The 23,858-nt window shown below is 40.9% G+C and overlaps 1 protein-coding gene, 1 long non-coding RNA gene and 1 pseudogene across 6 annotated transcripts in view; 1 reads left to right on the forward strand and 2 right to left on the reverse strand.

Annotated features, from left to right (window-relative positions):
• LOC138950502 (uncharacterized) overlaps window positions 1-23,858 on the reverse strand; it is a 252,255-nt gene that overhangs the window by 102,258 nt on the left and 126,139 nt on the right. The gene's annotated exons all lie outside the window — the stretch shown is intronic.
• LOC138951319 (uncharacterized) lies at window positions 15,544-23,780 on the reverse strand (annotated as a pseudogene).
• LOC138950484 (uncharacterized) lies at window positions 16,726-17,731 on the forward strand. Its single transcript, XR_011450679.1, has 2 exons — window positions 16,726-17,114; window positions 17,299-17,731. It is a non-coding gene; the product is annotated as an uncharacterized lncRNA (long non-coding RNA).

Below are 23,858 nucleotides of genomic sequence, written 5' to 3' on the forward strand. Positions count from 1 at the left end.
TTGTCGTCAGTTGTTCTAAGATCCAGCCATAACGCATATTTATTTGTCAAGAAATCTTCTACGCCAACACCGTGTAAATGTAGATCTTTAGCCACAAGATCAGATGTTGGGTCTTTCAATCTTCCTCCAGTAAAGTACTTTCTTGCTTCATCATAGTGTTGGTATGGCAGCATGCCAGATGCAAATATTTGGTTTGGCTGCCCTTCAATTGTGCAATATACTCTATTGATTAGTGGATTGTAAAACTTTTCTATTTGCCTTTCATATGAATCTTTTGGTTCCTCAAACAACATAAGTATTCCCTTCATTGACCTAGCTGGTGTATTCAAGTTAATGTTCCAGATTGGATCAGCCTGGCTTTTTGAAAGTGTACTGTGATTCAACACTCTTTCATAATAGATAGGCAGCTTAGAACTGTACTGATTTTCTATAAGTCTAGCCAGTTCGGGATGGTTTACAACATCAAACTCTAAAGAAATTCCAGACACCTTATACTTTGCTTCCGGGTCTTGTGAAAGCATAACACGATCATAACTATTGAAAGTCAGGTCGTATGACAGCCTGTCACGCAATGCTCCTTGATAGAAGGGAGGATGTGAATTTATGAGTTCAAAGTCAAGTGGAATACAAAATTTGTTTCCAAAAGCAACATTGACAGCGTTATCTTTTTTGTTATTGTCAGCTTTATCTCCTGCTCCTATTCTAACTTTTATCCCATTGTCTGACTGAATCCCTTGAAACACTCTGTTTTTCTTTTCATTGTCAGTTAACCAATTATCTGCATAAACTAAAAATACATCTGCATTATTCAATGACATCACTTCCCGCCCTTCCAGTTTGACAGTAATCTTCCTCACAATTGCTCTTCCTACATTATAAGCCAAAGTCCTATTTTCATCTGAGCCAGATTCTAATTCTAATTTGAATGATAGTCTTACAGTGCCTGGTACAATAACATCGTTCTTACCTAGATTAGGAAACCTAACAGTAAGTATTTCATTCTGATCAATAGTAGAAGGATTATTTGTAACTATAACTGTTTGCCTTATTCCTTTTACCCCGAGAGGTTCTTTCAGCCTTCTGTAAGGATCAAGAACAGAACCGAACGATTGTGCCATCTTTTTTTATTTTCAAAATAAAAAATAAGTTACAAATGGCAGAAGGTGGATTTGAAGATTTATTTGAGCCAGCGGACGACATGAGCGAAGCAATCCCTTTGGTTCCCTACCATCATTCACTGCATTATGAGGTGGCACGACATGAACTTCTGGAAGGTAAAGTTAGAGATTTCTACAAAAGTTTAGGAGAAGAACCTGATGTTTTAGATCCAAACCAGTTCAAAATGGAAGCAAATCATTTATATACAACTAGCGATAAAGGAGAAAAAGTCCAACTTACATATAAATCTAATCCTGCTAAGTTTCTATCAAAAGTTTCACTAAAACAAAAACTTACTGCTAATCGACTTAGGCAATTAGATATTGTGCCTAGCACACGGTCATCACCTTCCCATGTTGTTTCCTTACTTCAAAAAGCAGAACTAGGACTACCAACTGCTACTCAAATAGAATCTGTTCCATTGCAAGATCTTAATAAACTTGCAGATGAGGCTGATCAACTTATACAAGAGATAGAGACTTCTTTTTCTGAGGAAACTTCACTGAAGACTCCACATGAACTATTACCTATGAGAGAAATAGAAGCCCTTAATCAATCACTACAAACCATCAGAGGTGAAATAGCAAATAATCTGTCAAAACTAGGTCAGCTGGATGAAGATATAAACAAAGAGAAACAAAAACTTGCTGATGCTGATGATTTGAACCTAGAACAAGAAGTAAAAAACAGAATTTCTAAGCGTTTAAAAGATTTGCAGGAGGAGAAAGCCATAAGGTTAGAAGTTCTAAGTAATAATAGAGAACAACTGAGAACACAGGTCAGCAGAATAAAAAATACAATTCAAAGAATCCTTTACGAAGACACAACTCTTGCTGAAAGAATTAGAACGCTTTTCAGAGAGCAGGGAATCACAATAGCTAGTATACTAACTGCGTTAGGATTTGCAATAAGCACATTAGTGTTAACACTCACAGGTGGCACTGTCACACCTCCACCTCCACCTCCACCTTCATCTCCATCTGATCCGGGATGGGTAAAGAAACAACTCAAACACATTGCAGAACTATTAAAGAAACTAGCAGCAAAAGCTTTGGATGCACTTCCAGGAATCATTGGTTCAATTGTTAGCTGGCTGTTATCTTTTGCAGGTAAAGTTGTTGGTTTCATGGCTGAACATCTCTGGACTCTAATAGTTTTAATTGCAGGTGTTCTGCTAACGAGAATAAAGCAAAAGTAAGCCTACACCCACTCCACCAATTACTAGAGCAGTCTTCTGCGATTCATGATCATCACTAATACTAACAGCTTGATCATCACTAGTGACAGAATGATCTTCACCTGCAGCGTGATCTTCACTTGTCACGCTTTGTTTCTGTTCATTGTGATATGGCTGTAGCATCGTTCTGATTTCTGAATTCAGTTCTTCACCCTTTCCAAGCGGCTGGGTGTCACTAGCAATAATGATTTCATTGTTATAATTTGTTATTGTTCCAATCTGCAGCTGGAGATCAGAAGGTAACATGTAAAGGCAGTTACCAACAGCAAAGTCAACTTTTGATTTTGCATAACGGAGAGAGTCTTGATACCTTTTGATGCTGGAAGGCAGATCAACTGCAGAGTTTATGACATCTTCTAAATTTGATAACAACTGTTTCTGTGCACCAAACCCTGTGCTTGTTCTCATTATGTTTGATCGTGTCTGTGCCTGCGAGCCTAGCAAGCACCACGCATATGTTCGGATAGATTCATTGATCCTTTCAACACCTGATCCAGTGAAACCTTTGCCGGTGTCTAATATAAAAGTAGTCCATGCATTGTGGTGCTGTTGTTCTATTGATCCTAACTGTACCTGCACATTTGAAGAAAAAGATGTATGACCTGGCCAGTAATCAAAATTATACCTCCTGTGGACACCCCATAAATATAGTGTTCCCATGCCATGGTTTTTGTCTTGCTTTTGCCTAAAGTCGGTCTTAAAATCTATATTGAATTCATTGCAGAGACGCTCATACACTTTCATGTTTATCCTATTGTTGAATGGGTTCCAGCTCTTTTCATGCGGCATTGGTGCCTGAAGTTCAGACAAGATTCTCCTGCACTGATAGTAAACGTGAAATGTGTACACACACTTTGTCAGTAAGTTTGAATTATTCATGTGGTCTGCATAGGACACTCCACATCCTGTGGTTGCACAGAATATTGCAAAGTTTAACTGATTCTGATAGAACTGAATTGGGTGAGAGTTCCACATCTTTGGAACACTATCATTTTTGATTGGGGGATTTAGGTAAGAATGGAATGGGTCAGGCACTTTAACGCGAATGGATTCTGTTTCTGTTACAGCAAAGTCCAACTCATGGAAAGAAATAGTCTTTGGATTGTAATATGGTCCAGTTTTGTATTTAACGTCTTTGTTGAATTTATACTGAATCATTTTTGTTGTTGAATAAAAAATGTTTATCACACTAACAAATGTGAAGACTAGTGTGCCAGTTAAACTTGCAAACCCTATCAACAATCAAAATGGAGGAATGAAAGTTGCACTGCATGAAATTATGTACAAGGTTACTTGGTATAATATCAGTAAAAAAAAGGCTAACAACTGGGTTAGAATTAATGGTAAAACACATTCTGTAGAAGATGGTTACTATGACTTCTGCACTTTAGAGAAAGAATTGTTTGCTCCAGTAGGTATTACAGCGAGTTTAAATCATGCAAGTCTCATTGCTACTCTTACTATGCCCAAAACTAGAGAAGTAAACATTGAGTTTCCAACCAAACTCCTTGATATGCTTGGAATTACAAAAATATACAAGGGAACACGTCCCATTGACATGGATGTTAACAGTGTACTGTTTGTTCACATGAGAGAGCTTAACACATCCTATAATCTGTTTAATGATCAGCGTTCTGATCTGCTTAGAATTCTTCCACCGAGTGATGCCTCTTTTTGTAAAATGCACGTGCCAACATTTAAGACACTTCAGTTCAAGGACTTGGAGGAAGGGTGTCATGAATTCCTACACATTGATCTGAAAAATCAAAGTGGACAACCAGTTGATTGTTTGTTTAACATTACATTGGAAATAGTTCCATAAAATATTGAGTATTAAAATGTCGAGTGGACCTACAATAGCTTATCCTGTTGCATGTTCAACTATAGAGTTGAAAGATTTAGCAGACGCTATCGACTTTGAGAGCAATGCTGAAGTTGGTGCAGTGTATGCATTCGAGTTTACAGACACTGGTCATTACAAGAGAAAGGAAATCGACGATGAAAAGAAACCAAGATTCCTCAAACTAGGTCAAATCCGTGATGTTAATGTACCTGATCCAATTGTCGATGACACATTCTACATGTGGAAACATCAGAATAAAAAATGGGTACTTAGTCCTGTTATGAAAAAGATTGACTGGGAAATGAAGTTTGAACTTGTGAGTCCATACACTCTTGTTGGAAAAGACGACACATTCCGTAAGTCAATCAATGCTGGACCACTAATTGTTAGCCTTGTTCCTGCGATTAACAGCAGGGGAGAAGTTGCAGTTAAACCTTTCCATAAGAACAACTATCTCATTCACAGAAAACAAAGTGTTGAAAAGGACGCTGACACCATTGTCGATTTTATACCCAAGCTTCCAATAGGGCAGAATGCAACTATGATATTTGATATAGTTGTCAGGAAAAGGGAAGAAACCACAAACACTGTTCTAATGAGAGGAATAAATCTCAACTGGAGACCATTAAATGTTGAAGAAGTCAGAGTATTTATTGCTGTTCAAAAGGATTCTAACACAATAAAAAAACAGACGTCAAACCAAAATGTTGTTGTTAACGCAGATATAAATAATTTAACAGAAATAAGAAGTATTAATCTTACTTATCTTGATTTGATTGCTTTCTACTATACAGATAAGGTGTTAAGCAATGAACAGCTTCAAAGCTTAGCAGAAACACTGGCCAGTGAGAATTAAGATAAATATTTTATATTTTGCATTAAAAGATGACTAGCAGTGTGAAGCTTTATCCTAATATTGATGAAAGTGCAGCAGAAAGTCAACAATTCAGACTGGCACACATTAGTAATATACAAAAACAACTAGAAGATGAATTAGAAAAATATTCTCGCGCTAGACGTAAGTACTCAACAACTTACAACAGCCTTTCTAATGCCAGCACTGGTTCTACTATCCTTGCATCAGCTGCAGGTGTAACGGGAACAATTCTGTTAGCTACCGGAGTAGGGACTCCAGTTTCTCTAATCCTAGGTGGTGTCGCAGCAGCAGTTGGTGGTTTATCATTTATAGCATCAGCTATAATGAAAAAAATTGTGAAAAAGCTTGAAAAACACGAATCCATTTCCACTCTTGCATCATCAAAATTGTCTAGCCTAAAACTGTCTATCAGTAAAGCACTTGAAGATTCAAAAGTTTCTGACGAAGAATTCAAACAGATACAAACAGACTTTGATGACTACAAAAGTAAGAAAGCAAGTATTCAAACAAAAACACGAGCTGAATATAACAAGCCAATCGATATAGAAGATCTGAAAAAGCAGTTTTTAAAAAAGGGGATTCAAATAGGACGGGAAGAAAAAGTAAAAATAGAATCACTTGTAAAGAGTTAACTATTCGTTTAGACAGTCACATTGCATGTATCAGATATAATTCTAACAGTGAAAGAACATATGAAGTAAAGTTTGTAAATGAGAGAGCGTATTGAGCTTAAGAATGTTGCATAAGAGAAAGGGAGAATGTACGTTCTGGGTTACTGATTCCGACAGACCCGGCATTGGTTCAAAACAACCTTACTTTACTGTATTTTTTTTGTATGGATTTATGCAGTATTTTTCTGATTTTGTCGCATGTTTCATTTTAGTAAAAGTTTAGTCCAGAAGCCTATTTTGCGTTAATATTTAGGGTCTGTCGGAATCGGTGAGCCAGAACGTACATTCTCCCTTTCTCTCCATGGCATTCTCCATGCTTAAAACTAGTTTCGTTTGGGTCTATTACAATCACAATGAAGTCGGTTCTAAAGTGCTATTTGCTTTTCTCCTTAATTACTTAAATCTTGTTAAAAAATCTTGATCACCTAAATTTAAACAAGTTATAATTCTTGTGGGGGCGGGGGCGGGGCGGGGCGGGGCGGGGCGGGGGAGCTTGAGGGATGAGAGGAGGTGGATAGGGGGGGGGGGTACCGGGTGAGGACAATCAGGCGGACATCCTACAGCGTTAGAGGGTTAGTAGAGAGACAAATTTGCTATTAAAACGTCGGAAGATTTTAAGTAGAGGTAATTAAGATACTTTCCGGAAGAAATGTGGGGTTTTTATGGTTACAAATAATCTACTTGCAACAGAGTAGTGTTCAGAAACATGGAAACCCTTCCCCTTAATCAAATCTTTTCAGAAGACATTGACCAACCCGACCGCCTAACACGCTGCCCCACAAAAAAAGAAACCAAAGCACAAAAGGCAAGACCCGTCTGGTCTTCATTGTCATGGCCAGAGAACGAGGAAGATACCATGATCACAACACAGCGAGAGTAGCTCCAATGTTAACAGCGTTCTGGTCTTCATTGTCATGGCCAGAGAACAAGATACCATGATCACAACACAGCGAGAGTAGCTCCAATGTTAACAGCGCTCTGGTCTTCATTGTCATGGTCAGAGAACAAGATACCATGATCACAACACAGCGAGAGTAGCTCCAATGTTAACAGTGCTCTGGTCTTCATTGTCATGGCCAGAGAACGAGGGAGATACCATGATCACAACACAGCGAGAGTAGCTCCAATGTTAACAGCGTTCTGGTCTTCATTGTCATGGCCAGAGAACGAGGGAGATACCATGATCACAACACAGCGAGAGTAGCTCCAATGTTAACAGCGTTCTGGTCTTCATTGTCATGGCCAGAGAACGAGGGAGATACCATGATCACAACACAGAGAGAGTAGCTCCTATGTTAACAGCGTTCTGGTCTTCATTGTCATGGTCAGAGAACAAGATACCACAAGAAACTAAGTCCATCTCACGATGAACACGAGCCGAAATCATATGCACTCGACTTATGAAATAGAAAGAAATCAAATAATTTCTTCTGATAATGGTTTCAATTTGATCAGTAAGTGAGAAGTGTGTCCAATCAATTTCTGTGTCAAAACGAGAACGTTTCTCAGAAAATGAATCTTTAAATGTTAAACATGGTGCAAGTAATTCACTCTCAGAATAATGTGGATATAACAGCATGAGCATACAAAAGAAATTGTCCTCACTAAGTGCTGGAAAAGATGGAAATCTTAAAATGCAAGCAGTTGTTCACTTTTTTTAACCATTTATCAAAGGTAGGGATGTCAATTCTCTGAAGTCTGAATTTGTTGGAAGAAATGGTTTGTTGTGGAGCTGGACATACTTCAAACCAGGAAGCAAAGAAGAACAAACTCCTGTGCTTGAGTTCAATTGGCCTGTGTCGGTAATAGTCCACAATGTTGTTCACAAATATGTCAGTGCTCTCATCCAATAAGTTGTCCAATTCTAATTTGGTTTTCAGACGCTTGAAGCGTTTTTCTTCAACTCTTGTGTTCACATATATAATTTTTCTGCTAGACTTGACTAAGTAAAAGTTGCCAAGACGATATGAAGCTTCTTGGCTACTCATTCTGCGATGTTGTAACAAACAGTTACCAATCTTCATCAGTCGTTGAAACGTTGAAACTGATTCAATCTGGTCTGACATCTCTTGAATAAGCTTCCCCAATGCATTTTTCAAGTCATCAGGCTCAGATTTGCATATGTATGCACAAACATAATAAGCAGCACTTTCAGCATTGCAAATAAGTTGAATATCCATGTTCGCTCTCCAGTGTCTTAAAATGACAGGATTGTAAGCATTGACATATCGGGCCTGTGGTGAACGTTTGCTTTCATAAAACTTGCCCTTGGAATCATCATTGATTTCAAAGTTTGTGTTTATTTTTGTTTCTGAAGAAGTTTGTTTTGGAAAGCCAAATCGACAACTGGTTTTAAAATGTGAACTGCAGTAAGATGTATGAGAATGAATTTGAACTCTTTCAACCAATTTGAATAGTTCTGCATCGTCATTGTCAGGAAAATCTGTCACAATACACTTTTCAATGTAATCAATCAAAAAGGCTTTGGTTGTTTCATCCACATTTTGGGGAAAGTCATCAATCCATAAAAACATGTGAATGTGGGGACTACCACGATTTTGGAATTCCACACGATGAAAATAGTCAACAACTTTCCCTAGTGGTTCAGAAGGTCCTAAGATAATATGTTTCATGAGGTTTTGAAATCGACGATCAAAATGTACTGCACTCATAAAAGGATCTTGGATGACAGTTTTTGCAAAAGAAGATTTTGAAGAAGCATCCTCATAAGAAACATTCTTTGCTGTCATTTCAACTTCAGGCCAATGAAGATCATCAGCAGATAATGTCATAAACAGTGTTGGTGGTCCCAAACTACCAAACATGGCAAGCAAATCATACAGTTTATTGCGAAAATATGCAGCCGTTCCTGGTATACTTTTCATGAACATGTATGAAGTATCATGCAATGAGATGTTACGATTTCTAGCATCTTTGGCACACACTCTGTTATTATTTCCAGTCGCAAAAGGAGATGTAATTTTCATGTACACAGAAGCTGCTTGTTTCAGAAGAAGTTCATCAAATGCGACAGCTGATTGAAGAAGATACATCATGTCTGTTCTGAATCGGTTGTCTTTGTTGTACACTCTATTCGGTAGGTACATAGATAACATTATTTTAGTTTGTCTTGGATGATTAAAACCATTGTTTCCTTTCGGAAATAACCAGGGAAAAGCCATTTCCTCTCCCAGTTCAATTTCATATATATATATACTCACAGGAGAATGTTTAGATCTGTGAACATGCAATGTTAACAATACATCTTCATCTTGATTAGACTTTGAGTTTGATTGAAATGCTGAGTTATCAACAGGAACCATGACTTCATGCTGTGTTTCTTCAAAGTTGTTTTCAAAATCGGTATCATGACTACCATCATGTAACTTGTTAGTTGAAAGCAAAGTAATTCTGTAAGTCTGCCACTTATTTATAAAAAGAAACGTTTGATACTTTTACCAAGCAGTTAGTATAATGCACGCTCTACCTGTATTCGTCTTAACATTCTGCAAGACTGAAGCGAAAGAGGTCTGTCTCAGTTTTGTGGTCAGTTTGTTGTGTACATTTACACACGCACAACGAACAACACATGCACAGGCCCGGGGGAAGCTCTCCTTTCTTATGTCCGACCATAGACGTATACATGTAGTTTACATGTTTATTAGTCATCTATGTAATTGATTACGTGTATGATATGACGGAGAGTCGCATCGGTTTGATGCCGTGAACCCAACCGTGGCTGTGGCTGTCGTTTGAAGTAGCCTACTTCTTTATAAAGATTCATTTACATTCTACTTCTGACCAAGGCATGTTTGGTACCTACTGAATCCTTGTTGCATGTAGTTTTACGTGGCACGTTGCACAAAGTTGTATTCTTGAGGAGCATAAAATAAAACGTGTTACAAAGTTATCTCAAAACTCTGCAGTGACTGCTCGCGCAGCAGGTCAGCTAATTATAGCACGCAGCCCCCACAGACAGCTCCCGAGCCGAGACCAGATGACTCGCCGCTCCTGCGGCTCGTCAATGATCACAACACAGCGAGAGTAGCTCCAATGTTAACAGCGCTCTGGTCTTCATTGTCATGGTCAGAGAACGAGGGAGATACCATGGTCACAACACAGCGAGAGTAGCTCCAATGTTAACAGCGCTCTGGTCTTCATTGTCATGGTCAGAGAACAAGATACCATGGTCACAACAAAGCGAGAGTAGCTCCAATGTTAACAGCGTTCTGCTCTTCATTGTCATGGTCAGAGAACAAGATACCATGATCACAAGACAGCGAGAGTAGCTCCAATGTTAACAGCGCTCTGGTCTTCATTGTCATGGTCAGAGAACAAGATACCATGGTCACAAAACAGCGAGAGTAGCTCCAATGTTAACAGTGCTCTGGTCTTCATTGTCATGGTCAGATAACAAGATACCATGATCACAACACAGCGAAAGTAGCTCCAATGTTAACAGCGCTCTGGTCTTCATTGTCATGGTCAGCATAGAACAAGATACCATGGTCACAACACAGCGAGAGTAGCTTCAATGTTAACAGCGCTCTGGTCTTCATTGTCATGGTCAGAGAACAAGATACCATGGTCACAATACAGCGAGAGTAGCTCCAATGTTAACAGTGCTCTGGTCTTCATTGTCATGGTCAGATAACAAGATACCATGATCACAACACAGCGAGAGTAGCTCCAATGTTAACAGTGCTCTGGTCTTCATTGTCATGGTCAGAGAACAAGATACCATGATCACAACACAGCGATAGTAGCTCCAATGTTAACAGTGCTCTGGTCTTTATTGTCATGGTCAGAGAACAAGATACCATGATCACAACACAGCGAGATCAGTAGCTTCAATGTTAACAGCGCTCTGGTCTTCATTGTCATGGTCAGAGAACAAGATACCATGATCACAACACAGCGAGAGTAGCTCCAATGTTAACAGCGTTCTGGTCTTCATTGTCATGGTCAGAGAACGAGGGAGATACCATGATCACAACACAGCGAGAGTAGCTCCAATGTTAACAGCGTTCTGGTCTTCATTCAATTCATTTTCAATTCAATTTAATACAACTTTATTATCTGAATGTGAGACAAAATAAATATTTCTTTTGGCTCGTATACACAGATATTGTATCCCTCTCAAAACGTATAAATAAACACATAGAATTCATCTGCACACACATATCCTAAACCACACACACTCGCACCCTCACATACATATCCTAAACCATACACACTCGCACCCGCAGATACATACCCTAAACCATACACACTCGCACCCTCACACACATATCCTAAACCATACACACTCGCACCCTCACATACATATCCTAAACCATACACACTCGCACCCTCACATACATATCCTAAACCATACACACTCGCACCCTCACACACATATCCTAAACCATACACACTCGCACCCTCACACACATATCCTAAACCATACACACTCGCACCCTCACACACATATCCTAAACCATACACACTCGCACCCTCACACACATATCCTAAACCATACACACTCGCACCCTCACACACATATCCACATACATGCACTCATGTGTCCATTATTAAATATAAATACATTAAAATTAAATTCATTGTTATGGTCAAGGAGGAACGTACCATGCACACGTCCTCAATTCTGACATTGTTACCAACATTCTCAACTCTGCAATCCTTGTCACTCTGAGCTCTGGTCAGGCCTAAGATGTAGATAATGTACATCAAATAGGAAGTAAGTCGGTGCACACATAAAGAAGGCATTAGCATTTTCGAGGGTGGCATTTATTTGGGGTCACCCGGTACACAAATATGAAGTAATTCGCTCAACAGATGTAGACTCTGTTAGATTGTTTTTGTGTGGCATTGGATGAGGGGGGGGGGGTGGTTGTCCCCCAGTACATGCATTTCGTTCGCTTGGCCTGCACTACGGCTTTTGTGGAGCGTTACTCCACGATCATCCCCGACAGTCTTCAAGTGGAGTCTGTCAAAGTTAATGTATTCTAATCTGCCAAAGAACTTGTTCCTGCTTTCGTGCGATTGCAACAAGGCCGAAATGATTCCGTTCTGTTGACACACTTCTTTCAGTTCACTGACCTGTCAGGGTCACGTAAAACAAACACGTGCTACCGTATCACCATCTCTCTGCTCCCGCTGAATGTTTTCACATATTTGTTTCTCCTTTTCGTGTGATTGGTGGAAGGCAAAACATTTTTCCCATCCAATAGCAGTGTTTGGAATAAACTCACGTTTTCAAAAGAAATCCCACGTACATCTATTTACGTCATGTGATTGATATCTTCGCATCAACTATGGTCTCGCTGTTTTGCTAATGCTACAGTACCGGGCACTTACAAATTACTCTCACCACTATATAACAAAGACTGATTAAACGTGTATAAATGCGCCTCCTAAGCATGTGTTCAACATGGGATCGTTGGTGTTCATCAAGAATTGAACACCAATCACAGAATGTGCTTCGTTCTAAACCCAGCGTTTCTGAATTACAATACACCAGTTGACAGTTAGGTTAAACTTTACTCGCTTCTCACCCCCCCCCCACCCCCCCCCTCTCGTCCCTATCCCCGCACCAATTCTGCCATCCTCTCTCCGCTACGCGCGCACTCTCACATACATCCACCACAACACACACACATATAGATATATGTATATCTCCGCAGCTGTACCAAACACCACAGTATAAACCCAAACACACACACACAAGGATGTAATGTTTTTTGGGGGGAACAAAACAAGGGGCCATTTATTCATGTAAGTGATTCATGTCAGCAAGAAACGATATGACTCATCTACATAAATTGTTTCACAAGGGAACATCATTTTCCCATCAACATAATATCAAAACATAGTATCATTGAGAACATTGACAAATACAATTAATTACATGATAAAACAACGAAGGGGCCCCTGAAAAATAAACATAAAAAGATAACTGAGTGAAACAGGATAGGACACATCCTGCTATTGACCACACAGGTCAAATTACTGGGAGGCGTGGGGAATGGTGGTGGGATAATGTTTCACTTTGCTGGGTCCTGCTGCGCGCTTGCTGTTGGGAAACGGACTGAACCCATAGGGGAGGGAGGGGTGGGGTGGGACAAAAAAATCCTTTTTTAGAATATCTCATTCAATACTAAAGACAAAAACACAAAACTGGTGTCATTAGAAACTTTATTGAATTTGCCACAAAACAAAGAAAACAAAAAATAGATTTATTTAACCGACTCAGGAGAATTCGCAGTTAAAAACGCAAACAAATGTGGGGCAGGGTGGAACATGACGGGGCAGAATGGGACATTGCTTGGGGCAGGGTGGGACATATGAATTTGTGTGTGTGAAATTAAGAACCTTGTACCAGCTAAAACAACGCCTTCGTGAGTCTTCATTGAAGATTTCCGATGATTGGTGATACGATCCCTGCAGAGTCCACCGCCTGTCCTCACTGAACAAACGCTTCTTTGAAGCTCTGGCTTTCTTGGCCACAGCTCGAGGTTTCTTGGGCACAGCTCGAGGTTTCTTGGCCACCTTTTTACATTTAGTCAAGTTATGACTAAATGTTTTAACATAGAGGGGGGAATCGAGACGAGGGTCGTGGTGTATGTGCGTGTGTCTGTGTGTGTGTGTGTGTGTGTGTGTAGAGCGATTCAGACTAAACTACTGGACCGATCTTTATGAAATTTGACATGAGAGTTCCTGGGTATGAAATCCCCGAACGTTTTTTTCATTGTTTTGATAAATGTCTTTGATGACGTCATATCCGGCTTTTCGTGAAAGTTGAGGCGGCACTGTCACGCCCTCATTTTTCAACCAAATTGATTGAAATTTTGGTCAAGCAATCTTCGACGAAGCCCGGACTTCGGTATTGCATTTCAGCTTGGTGGCTTAAAAATTAATTGATGACTTTGGTCATTAAAAATCTGAAAATTGTAAAAAAAAATAAAAATTTATAAAACGATCCAAATTTACGTTCATCTTATTCTCCATCATTTTCTGATTCCAAAAACATATAAATATGTTATATTTGGATTAAAAACAAGCTCTAAAAATTAAATATATAAAAATTATTATCAAAATTAAATTGTCGAAATCAATTTAAAAACACTTTCATCTTATTCCTGGTCGGTTCCTGATTCCAAAAACATATAGATATGATATGTTTGGATTAAAAACACGCTCAGAAAGTTAAAACAAAGAGAGGTACAGAAAAGCGTGCTATCCTTCTTAGCGCAACTACTACCCCGCTCTTCTTGTCAATTTCACTGCCTTTGCCATGAGCGGTGGACTGACGATGCTACGAGTATACGGTCTTGCTGAAAAATGGCATTGCGTTCAGTTTCATTCTGTGAGTTCGACAGCTACTTGACTGAATGTTGTATTTTCGCCTTACGCGACTTGTTACTTCATCTCTTCCCAGTCCCCCTCCCCCCTCCCCCAAAGCGGCGAGATAAATTTGGGCATTTTTTTTAGAGCAATAACTTGACTTGAAGCGTACTACATGTATAGTATGTATCGATTCAGTGAACACTGGATTTTTATACACTGATAAACGTACAGCTCTTCGGTCTTTGAGCCATGTGACGTCAGAGACTAACTATATAGCTCATATATTAGCGGTTGGCCGAGACTAAAAAAGAGTGCTTGCTTTAAATAAAAGGAATTCTAACTAAAATCGATCGACGCATAAATCAGTGTTATTTGTATTGTTGACCAACATCTGACATTTGACATTTGACACAGATTGAGACTGTGTGACAGTCATTGTTCCTATATCGACAGCGCGGTCTTGAAGCCGGAAACGGCAATGGATGTGTCGATCTGTGTCAGTCAAATGTCAAGTAACATTTGGTAATCCCGAGTGCCGAGTAGCTTTCAACAAACTCGGCAGCAAAGTTCTATCAAATCACTGAATGGCCAATGTTTTGGCCATTAGAAATAAGCGCTCGAGCTCAAAAGTTAAAGGTGTTGAATGCTATTGCGAATGTGTTTCTTGAGGTTAGTATTGCTGTTTTAGTGACTGAAAGGCTTCCATCGTTCTGTAAACCTCATCACCATGTGAGGCGGAGTGAAGCTTTAAGCAACCCTTTGCCATATCAACACTAATTAGTTTCATCACCCCTGACCTTTCTCGGTTGTTTGTATGGAAAGCGTGAGTATTCAGCTTCTCATAATAGTTGCAAAACGAACATATTAGTGTTTTGAAAAAATTGTACCAGTAAAATGTAGGGCCTAGTCATAATGCTGTGGTCGCCTGCATGATCAGACTGAGCATACTTGTCAGTGTTATCGTTTACTTCCCAGGGTACCATGCGTGCATGCCTAGTATTTGCGTGTGTCTATCTGCTTGTGTGTCCGTGTCAGCGCGTCCGCTCACTTGAGTCAGTTTTTACATTTAGTCAAGTTTTGACTAAATGTTTTAATTTAACGTAGAGGGGGGAATCGAGACGAGGGTCGTGGTGGTGTATGTGTGTGTGTGTGTGTGTGTGTGTGTGTGTGTGTGTGTGTGTGTGTGTGTGTGTGTGTTTGTAGAGCGATTCAGACTAAACTACTGGACCGATCTTTATGAAATTTGACATGAGAGTTCCTGGGTATGATATCCCCGAACGTTTTTTTCTTTTTTTTGATAAATGTCTTTGATGACGTCATATCCGACTTTTTGTGAAAGTTGAGGCGGCAAAGTCACGCTCTCATTTTTGAACCAAATTGGTTGAAATTTTGGCCAAGTAATCTTCGACAAAGCCCGGACTTTGGTATTGCATTTCAGCTTGGAGGCTTAAAATTTAATTGATGAGTTTGCTCATTAAAGTTGTCATTAAAATCGATTTTTCGCAAACAGATTTAAAATTGATTGCATCGTATTCTTCATCACATTCTGAATCTAAAAATATATACATATGTCATGTTTACTCTTAAAATGTTATCACAATTAACGAAAATAGAATATTAGTCTTACGATTAGAATGTAAGAAATCGATCCAAAAATGATGTCATCTTATTCGTGATAATTTCCTAATTCCAAAAACATATAGATATGATAGGTTGTATTCAAAACAAGCTCAGAAAGTTAACAAGAATACAGAAAAGCGCGCTTTCCTGCTTAGCACAATACGCTACCGCGCTAATCTGGCGTGTCAATATCACTACGTTTTGCACGTGGGAGGTGAGCGATTTTCTTCACGCGGGGATTGACGAAGCTGTACTGTCTTGGTGAAAAAATACAGTGCGTTCAGTTTCATCCCGTGAGTTCGACAGCTACTTGACTAAATGTTGTATTTTCGCCTTACGCGACTTGTTCTTCTTCGCTTCCATCTCTGCTTTTTCTGGTGTGTCCGTCAACATTCGGCATTCCTCTGCTGGGTAGCCTTTGGGTAGCCTATGGCCTGATAACTTCAGGTGAGCAGATCAGAACAGAGTCAGGGGAACGAGATGCGCTTGGATCAGGTGGACGGTCAGCAGCGCTTGGATCAGGTGGACCGTCAACAGCAGCGTTTTGGGCGGCTTGTGTTGAAGTTTCAATGGGAGTGATTGATTGTTGACAGGGTTTGTCGCTGATGTAGCTTTGGTAGAAGTCGGTTTCTAAAAAGACTTCGGTATCCAGTGGGCAGATGCCCGTGGACTTGAAACCACTGGGGATGTTCTGAATTGTGAAGGCACGGTTATATGCAGTGCCAAGGATTCCTGCGACGTCGTGGATCGTCTGACATTGTCCAGGGTTGTTGTACATCCATGAGGTGATCGCTGCGTTGTACTGCTTCTTCAGCGGGCTAAAGACGGTCTTGGAGCCTGTGACTACAGTGGGCAGGGAGACTCAACAGCACAATGCCGTTGTCTCTGTAGTAGTCAACTGCTTCCACTGAGATGTGGGATACATGATTGTCTAGAATGACAATGTGACGAATGGAATTCGTGCATCGACTCCCTCTCTCATATTAATCGAGACTTCACTAGTTGCGTACACAAAACGAGGTTAAATGACCGAGACTACGTCATGACGACACTGTATACATATGACGTCAACGCTCGCGCCATTAGTCCAAACCAGCGTACAAGACAAGAATTTGTTTATCTTCATGGAAAGAAATTTAACGAAGAGAGCAAAAGAAAACAGCGTGCATTGGTATTAATTCGTGAATATGAACTGTACATATATTCAGTTGAGGTTGCTAGGATGCAATGCTCTGACCGTTTCATTGACTCCAAGATGGCAGCAATCAACGAAGCCACGTAGATTGCACTAGCATATGTTTCACCTTCCGTGGACGGATTTCCACATTTTTGCGATCTCCAAAGGTCCACTAACCGCAGGTAAAACACGCTAGTACATTTTAACATTATTGATTCACAGGAAAACACAGGTATTGTTCATTTTTCCATGTGTTTGTGTCAGTCTGTGAACTCTTGTTTCTGTGTTTGTTTTAGAGAAACAAATTGAATGATATCAATGGAAATCATACTTGATAATAACAGATATTGCACGTGTGTGTTGCAGAAGGTGCAAGTGTACAGGGGTGTACAATGCTTGTGTAAATGATGTCGTGTGAACACTGTGGGAAGGGCAACGTCAGCGGTAACCACGGAAGGAACCACCAACGTCCCCAAGTGTCACCCAGATCGAGTTTATCATGATGAGTAGACTACGTTATATTTTGTGAACATTAACACACCATCACGTCTTCATTTGTGTAAACCGAAATACATTTTCAACGAGAAGAAGAAGTACGTTCCGCGCTTCGATATCAAACGTCTACGCAACAAGAAGAAGAAAGACAATGTTGTTACGTGTGTGTGAAATCGCACCAGCGAAATCATAATCTATAAAACTTTCATTTGAAGATTCTAAGAGAAAGGGATTGATGTCTGCAAGAATGATCACGTGCATGTTTTTGAAAGTACAGAATTATTAAATTTCTTATTACTTCTTTGCACTTGTCTCTGTTAAACATTGATCAGCCCTAGAACGAGAAGCAGACGTCACAATGGGGGCTCGAGTCACGGGATATTGAATCAACGTTTTACTTTCGATCCAGCCGTTCCAAATTTTTCTCGTTTCAAAATTGCTGTAGGTTTCCTGCATGTCGATTTGTATTGTATATATGTTCGTACTTCATCGCCATCGTCTCATCATATAATTTTATTTATTTACCTTTAGTTATATTACTTATCACAGATCTATAACTCAACGTGTGCCCTATCACACGGTAAAATAAAAAAGTGTTGTCAGCTGAAACGACACGTTAAAAAATCAATATTTAGCGAGACCACTTTTGATTTGTTAGCTCCCAATTTTATTTGTGGTGTTCCAATTCATCAGTGTGATAGTATTCTTGCACGTACTATCGGAACCATCATTCCCCTTAGTTTGTTCTAAATTACGCGGGAGGTTGGTGGGAGTCAGGTACCTAAGAGGTAAGGATTTAATACCTGTATTTCCCTGTGAAGCCCTATATAATCGACTTGTGGATATCAGTCGTATTTACTTGCTGTAGAAGTGGCTGTAAATTAATCTACACAGTAAATGATGCGAATTGACAGTTGAGTTGATACATCTTGTATATTCAACGTTCGATCGAGTGAAAGATTGATCTTTTCGCCAGAAAGAGTCAAATAAAGTTTACAGTGTAAGTTCTCGTTGGTAGATAGAAGTAAACTGACTCACGATAGAACGTGGAAACATAACTCTTTGGGTGGTTGTGTGGAAACGTAACGTAACATACGTTGAAGAATTATTTCAAAGTACAGTAGAAGTAGAGCTAAACTAGGACTTGCATTTTGTGCACGAAGGCGCCGCCCGACTGTTTCTTTTTGTAATTTGATCCGAAATTTAGTAGCTCGACGGTGTTTGAGCAACATACATTTTGTACGTTTTGGAATAATACGCGAGGTGACTTATGAGTGACGACAGTTCCCCAGCTCATAATTTTAGAAAGTCCACCATCGCAGCCCAGTTGGCACGGAAACAGCCGGCCGACAAATCTCTCCCCATAGTGACCACAGATAAGAAGGGAAGAAAAACCCTTACTGTCGGTAACGATCGGGAAGAGGTGATAGACTCGTTACCAATTCCTGCTGACGAAGAAGAGAGTGTTCATCTCTCTCTTCAAGTTGACAGCAACCGTAACGACGAAGAGGTTGATCCACAGGCGTGCACGGACGTGTCACCTGTAAATATGTCTCAGTCCACAAGTGTAGATCCGCTAGAGTTGACTAGACAGCTATTGGCCGAAGGACAGTTGTTGGGGTTAGAAGGAGCCGAGTTGCGTGCATTTGTTCTTAATCAGAAGCAACAAACTCTTGATCGCGAAGAACGTGATGCTGAACGGCTAGAACGTGACGCTGAACGACAATTCCAACTGGAACAGTTGAAAATCCAGAACGCCAACCAAGAGGGCAACAGAAACAACAACTCGCCAGGACGTATTCGCGAAGATGATGGTTTCAAGCCCAAGATTCCTTTTCTAGACGACCGTGATGACATCGAGAGCTGGTTCCATCAGTTCGAGCATTATGCTCGAGACTGTAACCTGAGTGATGCAGCAAAAGCTTCACGTGTAGTGTACTTTCTGAAGGGTAAGGCGAGAGTCATCTTCTCAAAGCTGAACGAGGAAGACGCTAATGACTACGACACTCTCAAACACGCTTTGTATGAGGGCTTCCAACTCACTAGCGAAGATTATAGAAAGAAGTTTCGCCAAACCAAGAAAAGCGCCACTGACACGTATAAAGAGCACATCACGAAGCTAGAACGGTATCTAGACAAATGGGTGGAATTAGCAGAATGCGACCAAGATGTAAAAGATCTCAAAGATTTGTTGGTCCGTGAGCAGGTGTTGGACACCCTTCCTCCTGACCTCGCCGTTCACATTAGGGATAGAGACCCTAAGAGCGCCAAAGAGATTGGGATGATAGCCAACACATATCAACAATCTAGATCGAACGTCAAAACTTCATCAACGTACGTCAAGCCTGAAAAACGTCGTTCTCCCCAAGAAGAAACAAGAATAGCTGCTCCATCAACAAAACCCGCAAATCAAACTCTAAAGGCAAAGTTGAGTGACGCCGAGAGAGAGAAACTGCGAGCATCTGGATGTTGTTTCATTTGTAAATTGCAAGGGCATGTCTCTCGTTTCTGTCCAAACAAGAGAGACACAGCAGGTGCAGTTTCATCGAAGAAAGATACACTTGAGACACCGATCCTCTTAGAAAAACTTTGCGGAAATTGCAAGGAAAAGAAATGTGCCGAAGTGGTACCAGTGAAGCTGAATGGAACAATTGTCAACGCTTTGAGAGACACTGGATGTACTGGTATCATTGTCAGCAAGAAGTTTGTGCCAAAGGAGGCATATTCAGCGAAAATGAAGGAGACTACTCTGGCAGAGAAAGACTCCAAGAAGATGTACCACACCGCCGTAGTGCACATCGATTCACCCTACTTTGACTCCGAGACAGAAGTAACGGTGATGGACGACCCAATTTACCCTGTCCTCATAGGTAAATGGTATGGACTAGGTAAAGAGAAGAAATTGACTCCCACATATCCTGTTCGAGACCCAGCGTGGTACCCTGGGACAGCAGCTGTTGTTACCACGAGAGCACAAGCGACAGTAGACGCCCAGAAACCAAGCTGCAGTCACAAACAGGGAGTCAAGGAAGAAGAAAGACTGTATTCGCCAGCTGATCTGAAGAGAGAACAGGCAAGTGACCCTACGTTGAAGACCATCAGGCAATTTGCCAACTCTCCAGAAGGGATCAATGGGATACGGTATTCATACAAGAAAGAAATCCTGTATAGAACAACGAAAGATCGCCACGGAAACGACCGTTCACTAGTAATCGTTCCGAAGAAACTCAGGAACAAAGTTCTTTCATTTGGTCACGATCACCCCATGGCAGGACACTTAGGTCAAAGAAAAACATCTGACAGAATTAGAGCAGAATTCTGGTGGCCAGGGTGTGCAGGAGACATTCGTAGGTATTGCTTGTCCTGTGATACATGCCAAAGAACTGCACCGAAAAGTCAGACGAAGAAAGTCCCTCTGGGAAGGATGCCACCCATCAGTTCAGTTTTCAAGAGAGTTGCGGTGGATATCATCGGCCCGGTCAAACCTATGTCGGAGAGCAAGAAACAATACATCTTGGTATCTGTTGACTACGCTACCCGATACCCCGAAGCCGTAGCCCTGAAAAACATCCAAGCAGACACCGTAGCTGAAGCTCTCTGGGAGATGTGGACTAGATTGGGAATCCCAGATGAAGTGATAACGGACCAAGGCACACAGTTCACCAGCCACCTGATGAAAGAAGTGAACGACTTTCTCAGCATCAAACACCATATGACTGCACCGTTTCACCCTCAAGCGAATGGTTTGGTCGAAAGGTTCAACTCCACACTGAAGAGCATGCTGAAAAAGTTAGCGATCGATCAACCGAGGGAATGGGACACGTTTATCCCCGCCCTCCTGTTCGCATACAGAGAAGCCCCACAAGAAAGCATGGGATTTTCGCCGTTTGAGCTGCTGTATGGGAGATCTGTCAAAGGACCCATGCAAGTGCTGCGCCAAACATGGACCGAAGAAGAAATCTCAGGGGAGCAGAAGACTACAGCGGAATATGTAGTCAACCTCAGGAACAGAATAGAAGAAACGTGCAACGTGGCACGTGAGAACCTGAAGAAAGCGGCCAGCAAGCAAGCCCATTTCTTCAACAAGAAAACGAAACCAAGGACGCTAGAAGTCGGAAAACGGGTTCTACTTCTACGCCCTGTGAAGAACAACAAGCTGGAACTTACATGGTCAGGTCCCTACAAGGTTGTGGAAAAGTTGAATGAATTCGACTACAAGATCCAAGTTGGCAGAAGAACACGGATCTACCACATCAACCTCATCAAGGAGTACCAAGAACGGGAATTGAGTTCCGCCACTCCCAATCCCAGTTCATCTGCCCAAGCGAGTGTTCCTGCTTCAAACGAAGAAGAAAGTGATGAAGAAGACGGAGGAGAAGAGGTCGTGGCTGTTGTCATGGAAAAGGACAACACGATGGACGATGACATTTTCAAGTATGACACTCAGAAGATGTTACCCCTCCTAGAAACTCAAAGAACCGAAAATGTGAAGAACATCCATTTCGACGAGAAATTGGACGAGGCAAAGGTCAAGGAGGCGAAGATGATCTGTGAAGAGTTTGAAGAGTTCTTAACAGATGTTCCAAAGACGACGAACCTGGAAAAATGTTCCATTGAAGTGACAGAGAAGAAACCAGTCTTTGTGAAACCCAGACCCATACCTCACGCCATGGTAGAAACTGTCGAAAAGGAAATTGAAGAAATGCTGAAGTTGCATGTCATCGAACCTGCAAACTCTCCATACAACTCTCCCATCGTCTTGATAAAGAAGAAGGACGGAAAGTACCGTTTCTGTTCTGATCTGAGAGCTCTGAACAACGTGGTAGTGTTCGACGCTGAACCCATCACCGATGTCGACCATCTGTTTCAAAGTTTAGGAAAAGCGAAATACTTTTCAAAGCTAGACTTGACGAAAGGATATTGGGCGATCCCAATAGAGGAGAAAGATAGAGACAAGGACAACCACGGTACAGATTATATGAGCAGAGCGTCGTACGATGAATAATTATCTACTTGCGATAGGATCATTATCTTGATCCATGGGGTTATTATTGTGACGTCTGCTTCTCGTTCTAGGGCTGATCAATGTTTAACAGAAACAAGAGCAAAGAAGTAATAAGAAATTTAATAATTCTGTACTTTCAAAAACATGCACGTGATCATTCTTGCAGACATCAATCCCTTTCTCTTAGAATCTTCAAATGAAAGTTTTATAGATTATGATTTCGCTGGTGCGATTTCACACACACGTAACAACATTGTCTTTCTTCTTCTTGTTGCGTAGACGTTTGATATCGAAGCGCGGAACGTACTTCTTCTTCTCGTTGAAAATGTATTTCGGTTTACACAAATGAAGACGTGATGGTGTGTTAATGTTCACAAAATATAAAGTAGTCTACTCATCATGATAAACTCGATCTGGGTGACACTTGGGGACGTTGGTGGTTCCTTCCGTGGTTACCGCTGACGTTGCCCTTCCCACAGTGTTCACACGACATCATTTACACAAGCATTGTACACCCCTGTACACTTGCACCTTCTGCAACACACACGTGCAATATCTGTTATTATCAAGTATGATTTCCATTGATATCATTCAATTTGTTTCTCTAAAACAAACACAGAAACAAGAGTTCACAGACTGACACAAACACATGGAAAAATGAACAATACCTGTGTTTTCCTGTGAATCAATAATGTTAAAATGTACTAGCGTGTTTTACCTGCGGTTAGTGGACCTTTGGAGATCGCAAAAATGTGGAAATCCGTCCACGGAAGGTGAAACATATGCTAGTGCAATCTACGTGGCTTCGTTGATTGCTGCCATCTTGGAGTCAATGAAACGGTCAGAGCATTGCATCCTAGCAACCTCAACTGAATATATGTACAGTTCATATTCACGAATTAATACCAATGCACGCTGTTTTCTTTTGCTCTCTTCGTTTAAATTTCTTTCCATGAAGATAAACAAATTCTTGTCTTGTACGCTGGTTTGGACTAATGGCGCGAGCGTTGACGTCATATGTATACAGTGTCGTCATGACGTAGTCTCGGTCATTTAACCTCGTTTTGTGTACGCAACTAGTGAAGTCTCGATTAATATGAGAGAGGGAGTCGATGCACGAATTCCATTCGTCACAGACAAGGACTTTGTTCTCCACCGTGCATCGAAGGTGTTTCTGAATATGGTGGAGGCACTGCACGAAGATATCTTGCGTCATCCACCCGCTTGGGTTACAAAAGCCTTGGGTGCCTGGTGGTGCACCGAAGAGCATATGGTTCTTGAAGTTCTTTCTTGGGAACACGAGGCAGGGTGGCAGGCAGTTCCCGATGCCGTTGATGATGCCCAGCATCGTAACTGTCTCTCCACGCTCATGCGAGACCAGTTTTGCGACCTGCTTGAAACCAGCCTCGGCAACCACCTTCTGAGG

This window comes from Littorina saxatilis, linkage group LG16, assembly GCF_037325665.1.
Source record: "Littorina saxatilis isolate snail1 linkage group LG16, US_GU_Lsax_2.0, whole genome shotgun sequence".
Taxonomy (NCBI): domain Eukaryota; kingdom Metazoa; phylum Mollusca; class Gastropoda; order Littorinimorpha; family Littorinidae; genus Littorina; species Littorina saxatilis.